Genomic DNA, 23,043 nt, shown 5'->3' with positions numbered 1-23,043 from the left:
TGTTACTATCTACACAGTGTTTTCAGCTATAAAAAGAAATGAAGCACTGACAGGCTACGATGTTGGTGAACCCTGGAAGTTTTGTGCTGAAAGAGGCACGTGCCACGAAAGGCACGTGATGTAGGATTTACATGATTCTATGTATGTGAAATGTCACAAAAAAAGAGAAACCTAAAAGGAAAAGTATGGGGCGCCTGGGTAGCCTCAGTCGGTTAAGCATCCAACTCTTCATTTGGGCTCAGGTCGTGATCTCAGGGTTGTGATGTCAAGCCCCACGTTGGGCTCTGCACTCAGACTGGAGCCTGCTTGGGATTCTCTCCCTCTGTCCTCCCCCTGCTTTCTCATGCACTTCTCTCTCTAAAAAGAAATAAAATCTTTTAAAAAAAGTAAGGTAGGAAGGCAAACAGGCTGACTTGTGGCTTCCAAGGGTTTCCAAACCTTCCAAGGGTTTGGGGAAGGGGTTGTCAGTGATGGGGAGTGACTGCTAACGTGCCCGAGGTTTCTTTTGAGGCTGATGAAAATGTTCTGAGATCAGATATTGGGACAGTTTTGCACAGTCTTGTGAATCTACTACAAAGTGATCGTACACTTCAAAAAGGTGACTGATACCTTCCTTTTACATATTCTTAGAGGTCACCCTGGGCCAATTCTCAAGTTCACAGACAAGAAAAGCAAAGTAAGGCCCAGAGAAGTGAAAGGGCCAGGCCAAGATCACCCAGGCAGAAAGCAGCCTGGGCCAATAGCCACACCACAGCAGCCAGGGGCCAAGGACCCACTAGAGTCCCTCCAGCCCAACAGGAGCTCAGAGAAGCCCCCTCAGCCTCGCCGAATCCTCAGCCGGGTCAGCGTCTGAGCAGTCGGGGGTGTGAACGCCTGTCTGAGCAACACAGGCGCTTTCCCGAAATGGCATCTGGCAGGGAGGCAAGCAGCCAGGTGCTCGCTCCCCACTTCACCAGGCAGCAGCGCACCTCATACACGGAGATGTCACGCATCGTGCTGATGCCAAGCTGTCACGTCTCCTTGTACTAAAAATGGTGCCATGTTCCTGTCTTCATTCCTTTCCCGCTCTCTGAATAGAAACGTTCGTCTGTGAGCTCCTTAACTCACTGCCTCTGGTACCGAGCCTGACGCTTGGGCCTAGGCAGGAGATGGGCCCTCAACTGTGCCAAGGCTACTCACGGAGAGCTTGAGCTGAGAATGGTGGTGCTCTCAGCCACCTCCCAGCAAATAGCCTTGACACCTCTGGAAAGCCTATACAGAGGGAGGGCTGCATCTCAATATAAAACTCTTGGGGTGATGTGTGAACCCTGGTTGAGCACCATGGACCCCTTTTTCATCTGATCCTAGTAGCTGCCCAATGAATGAGGCTGATGTGAAACCCCAAGACCAGCCCAGGGGCCTTGATTGCCATGTCCTCACCACAAGGTAGCTGGTTCCATGCAGGGAGCCCCAGGAGCAGGTGACAGCAGCCACCAAGGGTCGGTCCTCTGCCCTTTCATCCAGAGCCTCCGTGGAACAAAGCAAGAGAGAAACTCACGGCAGAGGACCCATGGCGAGGTGGTAAGTAGAAAACTAAATTTCTCAGCTTCCTTGGCTCCTTGATGCAGCCACTATAAAGAACTGTGTTTATTAAAGGGGGTGGGGGAACTGTACCTCAACCAGTGTCTTCTCAACAGTGCCCTGAGTCAGCTGTGTCACAGATGTTGACAGGTACTCACAAAAATGGAAGGGATGCAAGTCATGCTCAGGGTCTCTGGTCTCTAGAGTCTCCTCAAGGGTCATCTAGGAAAGGGCAGTTCCCAAATTTACTAGATTGAGTAAACTCCCTATCATCTTGCCAGTCCATCAGTTTAGTAAATGGGATCTTTCTCAAAACTAGAGAGAAAACAGTTCAGAATTTTAAGAATCAGATAATAAGGCAGGCTACCTCATGCAAAGTCCCTTTATTCTAGGCACCAGCTAACACAAGGTGAGTCTCATCAGGTGTTACCTGAGCTGATCTCAAGGCAGAGAGGCTGGCATGGTGACCGAGGAGTTGCCTAGGGCAAGGTGAGCTGGTGCTCAAATTGCACCCAGTTACACACAGCCTGTCTCCCTTGAAAGGATCTCCCCTATCCCCTTTTTACAGCCAATAGGACTGATAGCAAACATGCCCAGGAATATCTTCTCTGGGGGACCACCAGGGCCTGACCTAATTCTCCAACAAAGATGTCACAAAGTAGCAGCAGGGACAAACGTCCCTAGTACAATAGAAAAGTCAAGCCTGGAGAACATCGTGTTCTAGCCCTTCCTTACAGCTTAATATAAATGTTCTCGTTGGTTTGGGTGGGGTCAGGTCAGCAGGTCCCCTAGTGCCAGATAGAGAGAGCACAGTCACAGAAAGCCCCCAGCATGTTGTGGAGCTGTTCAAGGGCACGCAATTGGGGGGGGGGGGAGCAGCTTTGTGGGGGTCATCCAAAGACCTGAGGTAGGGGACACATCAGGGCACGCTGCTCTAGCTCAGACACAGGACACGAAAGAATAAGCAAATAAGAGCAGTAACCCCCCCCCCCCCCGCCCTGGTCCAACCCCCTCCTACCACCAAACACCCTGCTCTGCAGTTCAGGGTACAGGGCAGTCCCCAGGGCCTAGGTCTCTGGTCTTGGGGCTCACCAATTCTTAGTTTGGACAAAAAAATAAAGGCAGTCCCTGAGAGCTGCTACACATTGTAGCAGCCATGTTACACGTTATCTTAAGGAACACTTTATACTATCTTGCAAAGTTGTCCTTATCACAAAAATGGAAGGAACCAAAGCCATGTCTCATTTTACAGAGAAGGAAACTGAGGCCCAGGGCAGTCAAGTAAGCTGCCCAAGGCCACTCAGGGCTGGAAAGCAGATGTTTGCTTCTAGGGCTTGCAGTCTTGCTGCCCCAGCATCTGAAAGCACACTAAGGGAATGGTGCCTAGAAGACCTGCCCAGCACCCCTGACCTGGGGAATGAATATAAGGACACCCAACAAGAAAACCTCAAAATAGAGGGTTGCGGACACACCCAGGCAGGCGAGCCAAGCAGAGGAGACAAGCCTCAGCAACGAAGCAGCTGTGCTTGGAATTAAAGTCTCGGAGAGGGTAGTAGGGGTTGCTAAACGTTGGTTTCTGTTCCAGGATCCGAGAATGTTTCCATGCAAACGCCAGCAAGTTGGATGAGGCCTGTGAGCTCTACACTCATTACTTTCCTGCTAGAAGACCCCACTAAGGGATGTACTCCAACTAGTGGTCACGACAGCAGAGGGAGGAGGCTCATTTTGTAGACTGCCATTTCCCCTCAAGACATCCCATCCCACACCATTTATTTTTCCTTTTTCTTTAAACTGACAAGAGCCGCCCAGAAGCGTGGCTAACGGGGATGGGACACCTGCCGTCCTCCATGGCGGGAGCAGATCTCTGCAACAGTCCAAAAGGAACGGGGCGAACGTGCTTTTCCAAAGAGTACGGTGGGCTCTGTCCACTTGGCGCCCCTTGCTCCAAGAAGCCCCTCGGCACCATCCCATGTCATCCTGTGGCCCTGCCAGAGTCTGCTCCACTCACACCTTGGCCTCCAGGACAGGGCCCCAGGCCCAGCCTACACCCCATGCCCTGTGTCCAAGGCCGGCCGAGTTCATCCGAGAGGAGCCCCTCTAAGTCCTTCCCTAAAGTGATACACAGTCACAACGTAGTACAAAGTTCTCTGCCCGCTGGCCTTGCTAACCTAGACGAAGGAATACAAACAACAACACACGAGAAGCTGTTCCTAACAATATTTCTGCTGAATTTCTAAGTGGGGAGGAACAAGTCACTCTGTTGCCAATAAGCTTAAGGACGTACTCTCTGCCAACCAATGAAGGAGGCCTTCTGGGCAGACCCCATGGGCAGCAGCCTCTACCTGTATACACCCCAGTCCCCTCCCTAAAGCACCCCTTTTATCTGCTTCCTAGCACTAACTACTGAATAGAACTACAGTGCTTGCTTATTGGCTAATTGAGCCTCTTCCTAGAATGTGTGCCCTGAGGCCACAGGTATCTTACCTGGTTGGGCTTGTTAGTACATCCCCAGGGCATAGGAAACAGTCTAGCCGGGAAGGTGCTCAATAAATACTGTTGATGGATTCCTTGGTTAATTCAAGGCATGAATGAACAAACAGATGAACAAATGAACAGAAAAACTTCCAGAAAGGAGTTTATGATGAGCCTCGGCTATGCCTCTGGCCTCTAGAATCTCCTCAAGGGTCATCTAGGAATGGGCAGTTGCCAAATTTACTTGATTAGAGGACAGTGGCCACAGAATTCTCAACACTCTGAAGCAGAAAATGTTTATACTGTTATTTTGTGACTTGGTTCAACTGAGGTTTCGAGAAAGTAAGAGGGTGCTTTACATAACACAGATGAGATTTGTTTTCTGAAACTTTGCAAACCATCAGATTTCTTTTTAAGGAGGGCAGGAGTATTTCACTTTCCAAATGTGTTGCATCGAAGCTGAGTTTTTTTCATTATAGCACAGAGCTGGAGAGCATCACTCATATACTGCAGATCAATAACAGCAATGTAAGAACCAGAGAAAGGCTCCAGCCCTTAAAAATAAAATCTTAAGAATACTCTCCTCTTCCTCCCAGGCCCTCTTGGACCTCAGGGTCTGCACAGATCTGACACTTGTATGGGGGTCCTGGCCATCTGCCTGTGGACCCCTTCTCCCAGCCATCCCCCTGCCTGTCCTCATCTGGGAGCTGGGAGCCTCTCTCACACACGTAGCTTGTCCCAGCTCAGCAGGACTGGTTTGGAAGCTTCTATGACCTCCCACCACCCTTTGCAAAGAGTGAGGGGTATCCTTACTCTTCCACGGCAGTTTCTGTAGATCTCACTCCCAACACTGAAAGGAACGAGGATGAGGGAAGAGTCATAATGGCCGTCGTGCACCGAGCATGAGCCAAGCACTGTACACGATGTACACATCATCTCCTTTTGTCAGTTCCGTGTAATCTTCATAAGCCCTCTGTGAGCTGTGTACCACTATTCCCACTTTACAAATAAACCAACTGAGCGGGGGCGCCTGGTGGCTCGACTGGTGAAGCATCCAACTCTTGATCAGGTCATGATCTCAGGGTTGTGAGACTGACTCCCACAATGGGCTCTGTGCTCAGCAGGGAGTCTGCTGGAGATGCTCTCTCCCCCTGTTCCCCCATCTCTCTCTCAAATTAAAAAATAAAATCTTTAAAAAAACAAACTGAGCCTTGGGAACGTTCCATAACTCGTCCAAGGTTACAGCTCCCTCAGGGCAGAACTGAGATGTAAACTTAGGAATGACCTGACTCCAAAGCCAATGTGTCTGATTTCAAGGTTATGGCCAATCAGGTCTCCCGTTCCTTGTGGCCGATAGCACATCAAGTTACCTAAGGGTCCCTCAGGTGCCGGGGGCCTCACAGTCATTATTCTCAACTTCATGATGACCCTGCAAGTTGCTTGGTGATACTGCCTACACTGAGCAGTTGACAGAGTTACTGTGGTCCCAGAGCAAGAAAACAGTAGGGTCAGATTGCAATCTGTACCCACCTAACTACTCCCGAAGTGCTGTACCCCTCTTCCGACTACAGACCTATTTAGAAAAAAGAATCTAAAACATCTAACAGGACTGAAGGGTAACTGCTTCTCTGCAATTGTTTAGGACAGTGAGAAACTCGAAAAATCCTGAATGTTGAACAAGAGGGATTGTTAAATTAACGAAACAAGGAGACCAGGAGACTGAAGTGGCCATAAGGCCTTGGTAGCCTGTGTAAGGAAACCCAAACCTAGGCCAGAGTCAAACCCTGAAAATGCTTCGAGGTTAAGAACAACTGATCTCAAACAGCCAACGAGGCTTTCCCAAATAATGCAACCACCTAAGTTACAGCCAATCAAGTCATTTCCCTGCATCTTTTGAAGATGCCTCTGCATCTTCTCCCATAGAAACTCTGCCCCAAATCCTGTCTGTGGAATGCTCCTAACCTCTCTTGGTGCTGCTCAACTGGCACCCACGTTTGCTCCAATAAACTCTTGAAACTTTTTACAGGACACAGTTTCTCCTTTGATGGAGAGATCCAAGGAAATGTATTACATCACTGTGTTGGAATCTTACACAGCTGTCAGAGAGGATTTTGACATCCAGTGTGGAGTAACATGGACAAAACTTACGTCAAATTAAAAAACAGGACGCAGAACTTCACACATGGGACATTTCCATTTAGAGAGAAAATACAGAGCACAAAGAGTTGAAAGAAGTATTAATTGTAATCTTATCTACATATTAGCACTGAGTCATTTGTTTTTCTTCCTTTTATTTTCCAATTTTTCTATAATCAGCATGTACTACTTTAAGCATTTTTTTAAAGTTCTTTTTTTCTTTTTAAAAAACTGGCTATTATCAAGTAAGGGCTGAGTCTTAGCTTATTTTAATTCTTGGAATAGATGCCATTCTGAGTTCTGATTAAGGGTAATTCAATCCTTTCAAATGTCCAAATTGTCTCTGTTGATTTTTTTTTTTGGAGGCGAATAATCGCATTTTATACTAAACTTATTTGCAGCTCGAATACAGCTCAAAACGTTGTTTTGATTACTTGTTTAGGGAAAGAGTAACAGAAAATGCACAAGAATCACATTTGCATGATGGGTGGTGAGGCAGGGAATTACAGTTGGGGGAAGAGAGAAATGAAAACCACTCCTGAATATTCAGCAGCCTGAACCTCCAGCCTATTCCCGCAGTCACATCCACACCCAGCCAATCTCCTTTGTGGGGGCAGTGGGGGCAGCAGGAGACACTGTACTTGAAACCCCTGCCAAGCAAGAGTTCAAGAGTTTCACCAACTTTCTTCAACAACTGCTCTGGGAGCTGGCCCTCACAGCAGCTCTTCTTCCTCCCACTGAGACAGCTGGCATCTTCCTGGGTCTCCCCAAAGTCGGTGTTACTTTCAGCGGGACCCGCAGGATGGCGTCACTAGAAGCCAGCACAGAGAATCCTGACACTAGATGGACCCCAAGCTTTCTTCCCTGTGACCTCGTCCCGGGGTTTGGCTTTTCCTGATCATACACACAGGTCCTCAGCAGTTTTAAGTAAAATTGAGCCCCAAGGATGGTCCATGCTTTATGTCGTTTTTGTTTTTGTTTTTTGATTAACCACCAACTTTCAGCTGAATAGAGAGATACAAAGTCAAGAGCAATTCCTGCAGCTAAATCGTATTTTTCCTTCTATTAATTATTTTGTTTTCCCATGATTTGTCACAAAGAAATGCCCAGGTTTGGGGTAAAGTTAGAAAACAGATAAGGAAAAAGGGGAAAAAAATATGCAAAGCCCCACCAGGGTGCCTGGGTTGGTCAGTGGTTAAGTGCCTTCTTTTGGCTCAGGGTGTGATCCTGGAGTCCCAGGATCAAATCCCACATCGGGCTCCCTGCATGCAGACTGCCTCTCTCTCTCTGTGTCTCTCATGAATAAATAAATAAAATCTTGAGGGAGGGGGGGGAACCACCACCCAGAGAAAATTATTTTTGGTTCATATTGGGAACTGCAAAACTGGTAAGCCATATAGGATAAAAACTTTCATTACTATCATTACTTGCCAACATTTAAAAATGAGAGTTTTTTTTAACATTTAACTCTAGGTTTCTATTTAAAATAAAAAGCCTGGAAGATGGGGGAGAAACAAAGCCCTAATTCCTGTGTAGTGACAATGAGCTGGCACGGAGAAGCAGCTGACACGATTCACTTCCTGCTTGGGCTCTGCAAACGCCTAGGTTTGCTACAGTTGGTCTAGATCTTTCCACTTTATATTCCTAAGCACACGTTTTCCAAGTTTTTATGCTTTTAGTGGCACTATACGTTCTATTTACTTATTTTTGCCCGTTTTATCATATGAGAAATAACCTTCCAAGCTGAGATATAAAATCTACAGTATCATTTTTAATGGCTGTATCACAATGATCTACCTTTCCAGATCTTTCCATAATGAGGGAGCATGACTTCTTGAGCTATATCATATTACTCCTCCACCAGAAAGTCCAGTTGTCCTATCTTCAAGGCCCACTGTTCTATGTTTAATGTGGAGGATTATTCTCCCCGTCCTGTCCTGTGTCTTGTGGAAGTGATGCCTGCCACTTCTGAGCACAAGCTTTCAGAAGCAAGTATGGTCTGCTATTCTCACTTCTCCTCTGCCATGAGAATAGGATGCCCCAGCTCAGGGCTGCTTCTTTGGTTTGGATCCACAACATGGAGCATAACCATGGCTGACCTACAGACACGCAACACAAATGAGAAATGCAGATCCTCCTCGACTTATGAGAGTTATGCCCCAATAAACCCATTTCTAAGTTGAAAATATTTCAAGTGGAAAATGTATATAATGTACCTCACCTACTGGACATCAGTTTAGGTTAGCCTACACTAAACATAGAACAGTTATATTAGGAGCACCTGGGTGGCTCAGTGGTTGAGCGTCTGCCTTCAGCTCAGGGTGTGATCCTGGGGTACTGGGATCGAGTCCTGCATCGAGCTCCCCACAGGGAGCCTGCTTCTCCCTCTGCCTGTGTCTCTCCCTCTCTCTCTGTGTGTCTCTCGTGAATAAATAAATAAAATCTTAAAAAAAAAAAAAAAAGAACGGATATATCATCCCACGGTTGGGCAAAATCATCTAACACAAAGCCTGTTTTACAATCAAGTGCTGTGTAATTTATTGAATACCACACTGGAAGTGACAAACAGGACAGTTATATGGCTACAGAATGATTTTTAGTGTATTGATAGCTTACCCTCATGATTGTATGGCTGACTGGGAGCTGTAGCTAGGCTCTGCTCCCTGCATCCTGAGAGAAGATCACACTACCTATCACCAGCCCAAGAAAAGATCCAAGTACAAAATGCAAAGTATGGTTTCTACCGAATGCCTATCATTTTCACGTCATCACAAAGTTGAAAAATCCTAAGTCAAACTATCATAAATCAGGCACCCTCCATAAACATGTAATAAACTTAGTACTCTAAACTGCTGAGATTTGGGGATCGTTTGTTACAACAGCATAAGTTAGCCTCAGCAGACTGATATGCTTAAGTATTAAAATATTCTTTAAAATAACTTCAGATAAACCATTTACAAAGGTCTCTGGCCAGTTGCCCAAGCCTTGCCCTGAGAGTCTTGGCAGGATGTGGCCGGGAGCAGTGGCTGTGTGTGCCTGCTGGCTGCATACAGGAGGCTCCAACTGGCCCCACAAAGAACATGCCCAGTTTCATGGCTAAGACAGAGACGGCTATTTGTGTCAATGGAAATTGGTTATTGTGTCCAAGGGTCCAAGAAAGCAATACCAAAAACAAGTGCCTTTAAACAGGTGCTTAAGATGTGAAAAGAACTTAGAAAGGAGGACTGACCAAGGAAAGGGCAGGTGCCTGCCCCCCGTGTGGTTCTCATTCCAGGACAAATGCTCTTAGAGGAGAGGAATAGCCCTCTCTTGGATTCAAAGTAGGCCAGGCATCTGTCTCTCCCTCCACTGTATACCAGCTTACATTTTCCATCCCCAACCTCTTTTTTTTCTAAACAGTTTTGGTCAGTGAAGTAGAATTAACTTCATCTAACTGAAACTGTGCATCAGGGTGCACTAAGGCTCCTGGTTCTCCTCCTCCTTCATGGGCCCTGTGGTCTCAGAGCCAAAATGATTTGCTGCTCCCTTGACTAAACAATAAATATATACGGTGATAATCTAGAGGCTGGAGTCCTGAAGGAGACTCCATAACCTTACGACATCTGTTGAGCTAATGATGCTGCTTATCCTCTCTAAAATCTGACACATCCAGGTTTTGGTCCTGGTCTCTGGGAATGTGCTTGGTGATCCAGCTTTTTCCTCTCTCCTAGGACCTCCCGTCCCTTGCCACACTTTCACCCTGAGCCCTACTAACCTAAGTGGCCCACATCAGCCACACTAGGACCCCAAAGGCCCTGCTCTATTTTGTGTTTAATGGTTAAAGACGTTGTATTTAAAATTAGCCAGCTGGACTCAGTTTAGATGATCCTAATTTTGTTGGCAACATCCAAAGCATCACAGTCAGGAACAAGTGGAACATAGGCCTTCTTCTCTCCATCAGGCCTGATCAGAGCGCTGACCTCAGCCAGGTCAGTGTCACAGAGCTTCCTCACAGCCTGTTTGATCTGGTGTTTGCTGGTCTCGACATCCACAGCAAACGTAAGCATGGTGTTGTCTTCTATCCTCTGCAGAGCTGACTGCAGCACAGGATGGATAGCACAGTGGTCAAGCTTGTTCTCCTGTTACCCACTGCACCTCCAACACCATGGATTAATCTTGCCTGAGTTTGTATTCATATAAATGCAATCACCTGATATACACTTCTTTTATTCTTTGGCATCTAGCATCTTTCATTCAACAGTGTTGGAGGGAGTCCTCTGTACTACTGCACGCAGAGATCTTCTTTCTTCCTCTCCAGTGTTTTACTGTGTGAATATGCCACAGCTTATTTATCCATTCTTCTGTGGATGGACAGGCCATGCTTGTTATTTTGCACTTACTCACGGGGTTAATATTTGTTTTCCGCTCACTAGACTATAATTCCATGATGACAAGAAGCCATTCTACACCTTCTCATTACTGTAATTCAGTCCTTAACACAGTCAGTCCTGATCCATACTAGGAGAGGAAGGAAGGTAGGAAAGAAGGGATAGAGGGAGGGAGAGAAGTCGATGGAGGGGAATACAAATTACAAGTGTGCCCAGAGATAGGATGCCAATCCCAAACACAAGGTCGGCTTCAACCATCAAATAATTTCCCAGTTCCTGCTTGCTGTAAAAGTCTTCTCTCCCTACATATTTCACATTAAATTAAGCCCCTAGGCTCTCACATGATCCCTGCCTCTTACTGCCAATGAAGATCTTTAGTTGTTATTAGTAATAATTTACAGATACCAGAAGAGTCTGGCTCTTAAAATAGGGTGCTTATCAAGATTCTACTTGCCTGAGGTTGGGCCCTAAGAGAGAACATTATCTTCATGTTATCAGCATGTTCAAGAGATAAAACCATTCACTATTCAATTATCTCTTCAGTTTTCTTTGTAAAATAGACACTGGTAGGAAAATAAAAACACAAAACTCCTTTATCAGGTAGAGAACAGAAAGCACTAGGTGGGCCTCCTGGCCAGGGACTCAAGCCTCGGGCAGTGACCATACCCTGAATGGACTCCACACTCCAGGCTTCAAGGGCTCTGGCTTTTACCTCTGATTGAGGTTGACAGGAGGAAGTCACTGCTCTGCCAAATGGGAACAGAAATTGGCTTCCAGGATCCAAAAAGTGCATGTCCTTTCCTTTAAAATCAAACTCAGAGGGCTCTAGCTCAGATACAGGCAAGACTGGGGCAGCCTGTGTGGTCCTTCTCCCTGACCAACTGGTCTAGCAAAACATCTAATAACTTCACTTTGTGGAGCTCACACTCTATCGTGAAAATTATGAACAGCCTGGACACAAGCCTGTGTCCACCTCACTAGCTTCATCTTTCAACTCCTTGCCTTGACTCTTCATGTGAATACTTGTTTCCCCAATGCATATGCACGTACGTTTGCCTCTTCACTCGTGTTATAAATACTTCTCGACAGGCATTGGTCTAGGCACCAGGATAGAGCAGAAAATAAAGATAGCACTCGTGCAGAAAGCGGGAGAGACAACAAGCAAGTGCATAAATGAAGATGAGCACCGTCCTTGGACAGCAAGATGGGGAAAGAGACACGGATCTCTCAAGCATCCACTGGATGCCAAGTACGGTGCTTATCACTTTTCCTATATAATCTCACTTACTTCTCATGTCAATCCTACACATGAGGGGCTCACTAGCTACATTTTATAGATGAGGAACAGAGCTGTAAATGCACACAGCTGCTGAATAACAGAGGGGGGCAAATCACATTCTGATCCTCAGGGCTCCAGAGGCCAAGGTGTTTGAAAAACAAACTGATGGAAGCCAAGCCAGCCACAACTTTGTTGTTGTGGGAAGAGCCAAAAGTCTGAAGTATTAGGTGCCAGTCCTAAAAGCCCAGGGGATGAAGATCAGGAGTAGCTTACTTGATGCTTTCAGCAAGTCCAGGCAAAAATCTGGTCAGGGAGGTGTGGAGACTAACCGGGGCTTTCAGTCCCCCAGGCGCAGCTAGGTCCTGAATGAAGAATAATTGAAACCCAGCTATAATGTGTAGAAAAACTTCTCTCAGTGGTGAAAAGATTCCAGAATCTTTCTTAACATGCTTTTCCTTAACACGAATGGGGTATTCAAGCAAAACATGGCCCTCTTCTTATTTCTACAGCTATAATTAGAACTTTCCCATCAGAGTGTTGTGAGAGTTTAAGGAGACAAAACATGGAGAGACTTGGCACAATGTCTAGTGCATGGGAAACACAGCTGCTGCCATCACCAACCATCCTCCTCTTCCTCCTCACCAACCATCTTCCTCCTCACCAATCATCCAACTTCCTCCACCTCACCCGTCACCTTCCTCCTTACCAACCATCCATCCTCCTCCTCACCAACCACTATCTTCCTCCTCACCAACTATCATCCTCCAACTCACCATCATCCCCCATAACCATCTTCCTCCTAACCAACATCCTTTGCAGCCACCATTCTTCTCCTCGCCAACCAATATCCTCACAACCATCTTCCTCCTCACAATCACCACCCTTCTCCTCCCCAATACCATCCTCACCAAGTACCATCATCCTCCTTACCAACCTTCCTCATCAACCATCATCATCATTCACCTCACGACCACCCTTCTCACCATCCTCATCCTCATCAACCACCAACTATCCTAACACCATTACCACTATCTTCATTGTCATCATCTTTATTTCACATTCTCCCTCTTTGTTTGGGAAACCCAGTTAACAAGAATAAAGCAGCGCTGTTCTCTGAAAGAACACAGAGCGGGAAGGTCATTTAGACCTGGGTTTGCAGGGCACCCCTGATACCCCCCAGCTGTGCTACCATGGGCAGTTTACTTCACTTCTCTGATCTTGATGTAGCCGTCTCTCAACAGAGGTGAAAATACTTCCTCTCAGATCAGAACTGAATCTGGGAAAGGCTTAATAAGTACCAGTGCTCACTAGTCACAGTGGCCTTACATCGGTTTCCCGTATTTGGTGTCTCATAAATAGACTCAAGTAAAAGCAGGCAGGGGAGGGGCAGGCTTGGCGACATGACTCACTGACTTCCACAGTCTAGCATGTGGCTTCTTCTCTATCACATGCTGCCAAGTGCAGCTTGTTTTCCCTTCTGCGACTCTGGCAACTGAGGCGTCAGAATCTCGTGAACCTGTAAATCTTCTAGGGGCCTCCGCCTCCAGCCCGGCCTCCTATCATCTGGGCCATGGTCACCCAGTGGCAATGTATCCTGTAACCCAAGGGAAGCTTCCTCCTCACCATCACCCCCATGATGTGCTCACCGTCCTAACACAGCCCTTTGGGACCTCCTGAGACCCCAACCAGCGCCCTACCGCTTTCCTCGTACTCCTCTCTCCACTGGCCCTGAAAAGCCGCCTCCACGCGGCCGCCAACTTGCGCTGCTTCTCGCAACTGCAGACAGCCAGGGCAGTCTGGCAGAAATTCGCTCTGCTGGCAAGTCTGGCGGAGCTGGAATTCACAGTCTCTCGGGATGAGTCTGCCAGCGGCACAAGGAGATAACCTTTAAAGGTTGGATTCAAAATGCTTTTCAGTATCTGCAAGGGGTAGGAAAAAAAATCCAAGCTTAAAGAAACAGCCCCACCCTTCCTACTTCATTATGAGCCCCAGGCTTCTGAAGGCCCAACTCTGGGCAAAAACCAACAGCCCCAGCGGGGTCAGGTGCATCCCCTTGGATGAACGCTTAAGGGGATGTGAAAGCCCTCCCACACCAACCCAATTCAAGTCCTAGAGATCTTAAGAGGGCTCACCAGCACCAGGAAAGGCATATACTTGCCAATGCACAGAGTTGGGCTCCCGCCTGCCCCAAGTTATTTTTTTAAACACAGAAGTAAAAGAGTTATTATTCCCATGCCCTAGGTCCTGGGAAAACATTCATCACATAAACATAAGTCATGAGAGCTGACCCTTGAGCAGCTGCCTAATTGTCATAGTGTTTCCACGTCCTACTTCCCCTTCAACCCCAGTGTGTGCGTGGAGGGCAGGGGCAAGGGCAGCACTGACACGTCATTTCCCAGTGAGGAGCCCGCAGCACCGCATCACCCAGTGTAGAAGCTCCAGGCTGCAGTTTGGGTCTTCTAGTCTCAGCAAAGTAGGGACCAGCAGACCCTGTGTCCAAATACTCGATCGGGTGGAATGAAGAAGAGGGTGATATGGATTCTGGATTCCACTGCAGAGGAACAGAGTTCTAAGGCTATGGGCCACTGTGTGCCTAGGAGCACCTCTTTGTGGGTGTAGAGACTCACACCACATGCATGTATTTCAAATCACAGGCACACTCGGGTGCCCGAGGTGCACACCTGTTTGGCTGAGCAAACGGTAATAAGAGTGGTCCTTCCCATTCACCGAGTAGGCCAGGCACCACCTTAAGTATTTAGGAGACATGCCTTCATGTAGAGCTCTCAACCTTATGAAGGAAGCAACATCGCTAAAGGTGAGAATATTGGGACTTCAAAGGAATGATAAAGACTCCACCATAAAAGGCCATCCAACTAGGAACCCAGGGGCAGATGGGGGATTTAAACCTGGACCGACTCAAGAGTCCACACGGGAAGTGCTAGCTATTCCGAGTACCTGAAATCCTGATGAACTCATACCTCAGACACATCACCTGTTCTGCTCTCCTGGGCTTTCTGCATATCTCAACTATCATTTCCTATCACCTAGTCTCCTCCAACAGTGACTCAGTAGGCAGGGGGGTAGGTGGATGAGTGGGTGGAAGGATGGATGGACGGACAGATGGGTCAGTGGATGGATAGGCAAACTAGCAGGCACGTAGGCATCACTAGAAAGCCTTGGAAGATCCAGCTGGCTCTAGACCCTGAGCCTCTCTGCCTTCTCTCTTTCTCTCTCACTCCACCCCAGCCATAGCAGCTATACCAGCCTTCTAGCTCCTCTAATGCACCATGCTCTTTCCTATCTCAAGGAAATTCCCTCAACCTGGACTGTTCCTCTTGTTTTACTTTAGTAACTCTAAATTGTCCTTCAGTCAACATCGTTTGGTCCAAAAAGATAGGTGAAGTTATAGTCAACCACTTTTCCCCCTGAAATTTCAAGATAATGCTGGATGTTAATTTTTGTAGCTCTGGCTTATCATACACTGTTCTAAAATTATTTGAATTTACTGAGAAGATAATCTCTATCATTAATGAAAATAAACTACTGAAATAAAAAAAAATAAATTGTCCTTCAGGAATGAGCAGATGTTCTCGAAGAATGCCATTCTTAGCCCCAGTTTAACTGGGGCCCCTTCTTATAATCTCTGGAACCCTGTGTAGTATTCATTCATAGCACATCCACAGTTTGTAACTACATATTTATCTGTGTGTTATACATACATTAACATGGTTAATGTCTCTTTTCTGGTAGAATTGTAAACTCCAATGGAGGGGCACAAGGTCCACAGTGTTCACTGATCTATCTCCAGGGCATAGTACAGTGCCTGATTCACAAGAATTCAATTAAACCTTATTTTCTGACCTTCATAAAGCCCCCTCTTGCCAATCCTGAACTCTAACTCCCAGTACCTAAAATGTTGGGGCAGGTGCTGGGACTGGGCCCTGAGTGTGTACAGGTGATTATGCAAAAATCTAGAGATTATAAGTGAAGGTACAGGTTGTCCTTGAACACTGAACACCAGAGAAACTGAACCACTACACCATAAAACAGCATGTTACCTGGGGCAGGTATAACTTCCTGAACCAGGGCTGGGCCTGAGGACAGTTGTTTCAATCAGTGAGAAAACTGAAGCAGGATCAAAATGAATGACAAGAGAAATCATCCAGGAGGACCAGGGAGTTTAGGGAAGAGTCTGATAAAATCGTTCTCCACAGTGAGAACTGTGCGAAGAGGAGCCTATCAGAATATACTATGGGTAGAGATCTAGAGTCAGGATGGTCCAATGGTCTGTCCGTCCATCCATCCACCCATCTATCTATCCATCCATCCATCGTGGAATGAGCCTGCTTCTCTATTCTAAGCACTGGAAATACAGCAGCAAGCCAAAATGGCATGCAGCTGTGGCTTTGTGGAGCTGACCTTTCACCGGGTGAACAGCAGGTTTAGGGTGAGCAGGGCCTCACAGAGCTGCAGGTCACAGCCTGCACAGAGTGGGACACTATGGGCCTGGGTCTAAACCTCAGGAGCTCGGTCCAGACTACAAACAACATAGCCATGGCCATGATGACCACATGAAAACCCTGGCAAGAACCAAAGCCTCTGGCTTCTGCTGAGCCACCATGGAGGAATGTGGCTATGGCACACCCATGCTCTGCAGCACCCTGCTCCAGGAAGGAGTCTTAGTCTATCATCCTAACTCTGCTGGCTGTGAGGGGCCCATATGGAACTTCCTTCAAGAAATACACGGCTCAAAAAAAAAAAAAAAAAAAGAAATACACGGCTGGGGGCAGTTAGTATGTTGGCTGCTTCTTGCACTTGGGTTGGTCTCAAGATGGATGAGTAACAGTGTATCCACTTTTCATACTGTGACAGTAAAATAAGAAAAAAATTCCCTTTTGCCCACGTGGACCAGTAAAGTTCAGTATCTGTCAGTAAAGTTCTTATAACCTTGGCAAGAGGCCCAGAGATCTGGTCCCTCCTTCGTAGAACAAGGTCAAATGTGGCAGGGGGTGGGGGTATGTCAAGATCAGTATTGGTAAGACCACTCTGCCTAGTTAAAAAAAAAAAAAAAAAAAAAAAAAAAAAAAAAAAAAAGATCACTCTGCCTTTGAATAGTTCTCCACATTCAATCTTCCTTATATCAAGTAGCCAATGACCAAGACTGTGTGTCTATCATTCACAATATCCCCAGCACCCAGCCAACTGCAGGATGGCTAGATAGGGAGATGAATTGACAGTTGGAGAGATCAACAGATGAGCCAAAACCTATTTCTCTCCAACTTCCACTACTCATTGGTCTCTATTCTATCTTCTGGAGGCAACTGGGAATTCAGGTAAAAACTATAGACTTGGAGTAGAGAGACCAGTAGTGAACCTAGCTCTGATGCTTTTATGCTGAGACCTTAGATGAGTTATTTACTCACCATTCTAAACAGGTCTTTACCCACCTCTAAAATGGAAAGAACATCTGGGGATCCCTGGGTGGCTCAGCGGTTTAGCGCCTGCCTTTGGCCCAGGGCGTGATCCTGGAGTCTCAGGATCAAGTCCCATGTTGGGCTCCCTGCATGGAGCCTGCTTCTCCCTATGCCTGTATCTCTGCCTCTCTATCATGAATAAATAAAAAGTCTTTTTTAAAAAACTGGAAAGAACATCTATAAGACCTCAGGGCTACTGTAACAACAAAGAGAATAAGGTATAGTACCTCAGCAAGTCAAGCAAGAAACTCCTCGCTTCCCAAGATTTGAAGACCAGAAAATAGAAGAACACTCAGTAATTCTCATAAATCAAGCTAAATGCCAGGCCACAGACTGAAACACACAGTACAAAGGATTACTAACCAAAGCACTCTTACACGTGGGTAATAAAGTGATGAACGGTGTCATAAAACAATAGGGAAAGACACCAACAAACAATTCACACACACACAATACAAAGGGCAAATTAAAGCACATACATATGATCACCCTCCCAAGGAATAAGGAAAATGCAAATTTAAACCTCAGTGAAATGTAATTTTTCCCCCTCTATCAGAATGGTGAAATTTTAAAGATTGATAATACCCAATGATTGCTAGGACATGAGGACAAAATATTCTTTCACCTTGTTGGTATGACTGAAAATTGGTTCAGCCTCTGGACGAGCAATTCGGCGAGGCCTATTAAAATAAAATATGTATACAGTCTTCCCTTCAGCAAATACACTTCTAGCTATTTATCCTCAAGACATACCTACATTATGTACAAAGAGGTCTGTACGAGAACAATCTGGCAGTTTTGTTTGCAAGGCCCAGGAAATGAAAACAATCTAAATGTCCATCATCAGAATAGTAAGTAATGGTTCTCTCATTCTAGGAAATAATGCACAGAAGTTTAAAAAGAGGAAGGAAGAGAGAGGTCTGTATACTCAGGAGGAAGGTATAGATTATGGGATCCCATTTACATTCAACAAAATCAAACCTTAACAGCTTTCAACGGATCCGTGTAGAGCAGTAGTTGTCAACCGAGAGCAATTATGGCCCCAGGGCATGTTTGGCAATGTCTGGAGATATCCTGGGTTGTCATAACAGGAAAGACCATATGAGTAGTGAGGAGGTAGTGTCCAGGGATGCTGCTCTACATCCTTCAATACACAGGTGAACCCCCCGCCCCCACAAAAAATTATCCCATCCACAATGTCAATTGTGCTTTCGTGGAGAAACTCTGTGTACAGGTGTCTTCCACCAAACTGCTCCTAAGGCAAGTGTGGGCTGTGCACAGCCTGAAGGCTTCAGAGGACATGTGTTGGCACCAGTCCCGCTTCTGCTGGTGAGAGCACCCTCATTTTCCTTGGATGAAACACCCCTAATTCTACCAACAGAAGATACAGGAATAGGCATATAACCTGAAAGCATGCCATCCACTGGGACGTAGCAATCAGCTGACAGGGATACGGCCCACACCATGAGAGTGAACATCAGTTCCAGGACTGTTGCCAGCCTTGGGAGAAACAGAGATCTCTCCTGCTGGGGTCAGCTGAGCTGAGGAGCTATCAGCCCATAGGTGCCTACAGACATCCTGCCACTGCAGCCTGGCCGTAACAGAGCCAACACAGGGGAAAAGCTACTTTCTCAAAAGATGGGGGACTGAGTCCTCATGACATTGAGTCTCTGAAATCCAAGTTGTGTCTGCCCTTGGTGTTTTCCATTAGGCAAGCCAATGAATATCCTTTGTTAAGTTTTGTTAGTTAGGACTCAATACAGAGTTACCTGGAAGACTGAAAGCTATCAGGAGGGAGGAACGGACGAAAGCGTAAAAAGAACGTGGCTGTTTTTGCAGAAACAGCAGCTCCGCCTGAGGAGGCAGACCAAGCGTTCTGCTGAAAACCCCCTTGTGAGAGACTATCTGAGCTGGAATGGAGCTGAGGGCCTGCAAAGAAGCCCTCCAAGCTGCCCCCCCGCCCCAGTTACCTTTAGCCACGATACTAAGATCTCCTTCTATGGGTGGGGTTGGCCACCACTGTCTTGAACATATGATGTATGCACTAGCCTGCTGACATGCTAAGCGTGTATGTAAGCAAAGTGCCTAAGTAACAGAAAACGTATAGATGGCTCATGTATCAAGCTCTCTGCCCCCACCCTCTGCTGTGCCAGATAAAAGCTTCTAGCACTAACCCCAAGGAGATGCAGTGCTTTGAGAGGTATCTCCCTGCCTCCTTACTTGTGACAAGTAATATAAGTTCTTTGCTTTCAATACCTCCTTAGGTTGTGTTCCATTTAAGGTACCCCAGGTAGTGAACCCCTCAAGTTCTGGTACAGTTTGGGCTGATTTCCCTCTCATACAACCAGAAGAGGGCAGGTGTATCATGGGAATTAGTATCCTAGTCAGAAGAAGGGTGGTCAGCTTGTCTCCCAACGGTCCCAAATTGAGGAGCCTTGGCCTGGATGTGACCAGGATCACATGAGAGGATCAGGCTGGGTCCGGCTGAGGCGATGGCTGCATCCTGAGGACAGTGGCACCATCCAGGTCTCTGGGACTGCTCAGATTCAACTTCCACCGCCCTTGACCAAGACACGGTTCCCCATGTAAACATGCCCATGAGGGAACAAGCCTAGGGACCAGCAAACAGAAGGCTCTGAAAGGAGGGGCGGGGCCCACCCAGAGTCTAGCCCCAACTTAATTCCAGCAGCAACAGAAACCGAGAACATAGGTATGTTTAGGTCATCCAGACTGCACACTAGCCATGCTCATGGCTCCTGACAGAGAGGTAGTGTCAAACTGTAATGCTACCCCAGGAAACCTCCCCAAGGAGGGCAGAGGTGGTGGCGATGCTGGGGAATCACGAACAGGCACCGTGGAGACACCGGTGAATAATATACTGGTCCAACTCAGTAAGTTATTTAAATTCAAAATAAGACCAAACCCAGCACCCAACTGGGCAGTTCCCACTTGGCCAAATTCTCATGTACTGGGGCCTGTGAATTAGATACTTCAGGCCTTTGTGGAGTCCCCCTCAAACATTTCCTGTATTAGATTGTTATCTTCTGAGCTCTGCCCACCTGTACCTCCCCCACCCCCAGGTGGAAGAGTTCACCCTCTGCAAAGCCTCAAGGAGTCTTGCACAGAACCCGCCTTCCATTTCCGGGTCCTGAGTAGTGGTCCCACCTCCTCGGTAGACCCAGAAACATTGAGGACAAAGGTACCTTGCTGCGTGTGACCCCTGAGGCAGCTGACATGGAGCCCGACCAAGGAGAGGACAAAGAAAGGCTGTTTTGAACATATGAGCATGTCTAGAGACATTCAGTTAAACAGGGGTTCTTTTTACGTTTGCTTCCAGGTGTAATAGCCAGCTTATCACAAGTGCTTACACGTCACTAAAGGTAGCACGCTCAGGCACTGCGCCAACACTTTATCTCATCTGTTGTTCTGCAAGGTGAGTGGCCTTCCATCCCTCCCGCCCGCACCTCTCTCTCCAGCCCTTCCCATGAGAGGATGCTACGTTCACTCGACAGCATCTGTGTCCCCACCAGACTGTAGGCAGGAGGTAACCTCAGTGTACTATTCTGCCCACAAGCCTGGCATATAGTAGGCCCTCAATAAACACCTTTGGGGTGAATAAAGGAATTACACTGTGAAAGAAAGAATTAGTTCCTCCTGCATGGGAAGACAGATGTAGTAACAGAATAATAGTGACATGTTCGTCCAAAGGGAGGAAAATAGCCTGTTTGGTTTTTTTGTTTTGTTTTCACTCATGTTGGGCTCTCACAAGCCCTGAACACCCCAGAAACAGCTGTAGGTTAATGTCCTGTGAGCCTCAGGAGGTGCTCAGGTGCTGGACTTGGCGGGATGCTAAGTTCTCAAAGATAGAGATGGCAAGAACCAAGGCCAGCGTCCCAGGGTTTCACCCGTCGGGCAGCACAGATGCCACCGGTGGCTTGGAGGACACCAGGCACCACAGGGCCACGGGGCCCAGCTGCCGTTCCTGCCTGCCCCGGCACAACGGCTGTGGCAGGAGGGATGGGGGGGGGGGGGGGGGCGGAGACAGTCCCGTCCGCCTTCGAACCCGTCCCCGTTTCCCCAGTCCTAGCTGCCAGGGCGGGGGCTCTCCGAACCCACGACTCTGCGGCTGTGGGTCCGGCTTCCGCTTCAGCCTCCTCTCCCCACCGACTCTCTCGCGCTCTGCAGAGCTCCACGCCGAGCGGCCAAAGGACGGAGCTGCACGGACCGAGAAGCGGAGGCCCCGCGGGCTAAGCCCCCAGGACCGGGGGTGAGAGCCAAGGCTGGGAAGCCCTCAGCCTCGGTACAAACCCGTCGCCATCCTCCTCACCCCTGCTGCCCCACGCAGCCCACCCAGATCCCGTGATCTATTACTGACGGGGCAAGCAGTGGGCTCCCTGCGCCACGTGTGAAAATAGGCTCCGCTGGAGAAAACCTTCAGAGTGGCTGTGCAGGTGACACGGCTTCCCCCTGGGGGGGGACCGTCTCCTGGGGCACTGCCCTTTCTTTAAGCCAAGAGGACACGCTGTGGCCTCTAGGAAAGGGGACTTACTCGAGAAGGGAAGAGCTTTGCTGAAACAAAGCAATGTTTTTTTGTTTTGTTTTGTTTTTTAATACAAAGGAGACCTAATTAATTGGGCTGGGCAGATGGACTACTGTACGGAGCCAGTATTTCCGGTGGCGAAGTTCAAAGGCTGAAATTAATCCCCCACAGAAGACTGATTTCAGCTGTACTTACACTAACAGAACTTTTCAAAGGCAAGGACTTGAGGGCTCAGAAAATAACTGTATTGACAGATTATTTCATACCAGTGTAGGGGCTGGAATAGCTGCTTAAGAAAAAAATAGGTTTTGGGGGGTTTGTTTGTTTATTTGAAGGTCTAACGTCCCTTTATAAATACTACAGCAGGATATTAAAGACAGTGGACCTCACTCATGCTTGGAAGTGGGGGCGTATGGGGAATAAGATCAAACCACTGCAAAGGTATAAACCAGAAACTAAATGATCAACAACAAACGTAACTATCATGCACAAGTGACAGACCACAGAGTTCTCAAGCACAACGGTGTATTAACACACAGAAAAAGGGAGAAACATTCAGCAAGACCAGTTAGTAAAATAGTGTTTCCCATTTTATCTGTTGCTGTTCAGTCGTCTTGTCCCTAGTCAGTGTCTGCTGGCAGCCAAGCACGCGCAGAGGCCCGGAGCGTCAGAAATATCCATGGATGAAAACCTTAAGTTGGGAAAGGTCTGGACACCAATTTTACTTGTGTTCTCAGAACTGTCCAAATGTTGCCATGTCCCGTAAGCGCCAGAGCACCTGGTCCCCATCTCAGATGTGAGGGCTGAGTGTGGAAAACACAGCATTCGAAGGCACAAACTGTTTTTTTTTTTTTTTTTAAAGACCCGCACTCAATCCTGTCTGGGGATGGCATCTCTTGCCAGGATCCCTTGAGTGACACAGAATCCTGGACCTCTTCCCACAGTACAGAGAGCGAGAGCCCAAGCACTGCATGCAGCAGGTGAGCTATCCGAGTTCCTCCGGCATCTAGGAGCACAGTTTTCCAAACCTTGGGGCAGGCTCTCCAGACCCTGACACCACTGCTCCAGGGAGACGCTCTCAAGGAGCACCCCTGAAACCCATCTCCAGCCAGAGTAGCCACCACGAGCCAGCACCTGCTCTGACAATTACCCAAAGCAAGACCACCTCAGCCTGACTTTTGGATTTGGAGGGCTTGGTGGGTCACGAGTCTGTGC

General features: G+C 47.4%; 1 protein-coding gene across 5 annotated transcripts in view; it reads right to left on the bottom strand.

The window, feature by feature from the left end:
- SNX29 (sorting nexin 29) overlaps window positions 1-23,043 on the bottom strand; it is a 531,581-nt gene that overhangs the window by 133,227 nt on the left and 375,311 nt on the right. The window lies entirely within an intron of this gene.

The sequence above is a fragment of the Canis aureus genome, chromosome 8 (genome assembly GCF_053574225.1).
Source record: "Canis aureus isolate CA01 chromosome 8, VMU_Caureus_v.1.0, whole genome shotgun sequence".
Lineage (NCBI taxonomy): Eukaryota > Metazoa > Chordata > Mammalia > Carnivora > Canidae > Canis > Canis aureus.
The sequence above is the reverse complement of the archived record's forward strand: the minus strand, read 5'-3'. Positions and strand labels throughout refer to the sequence as shown.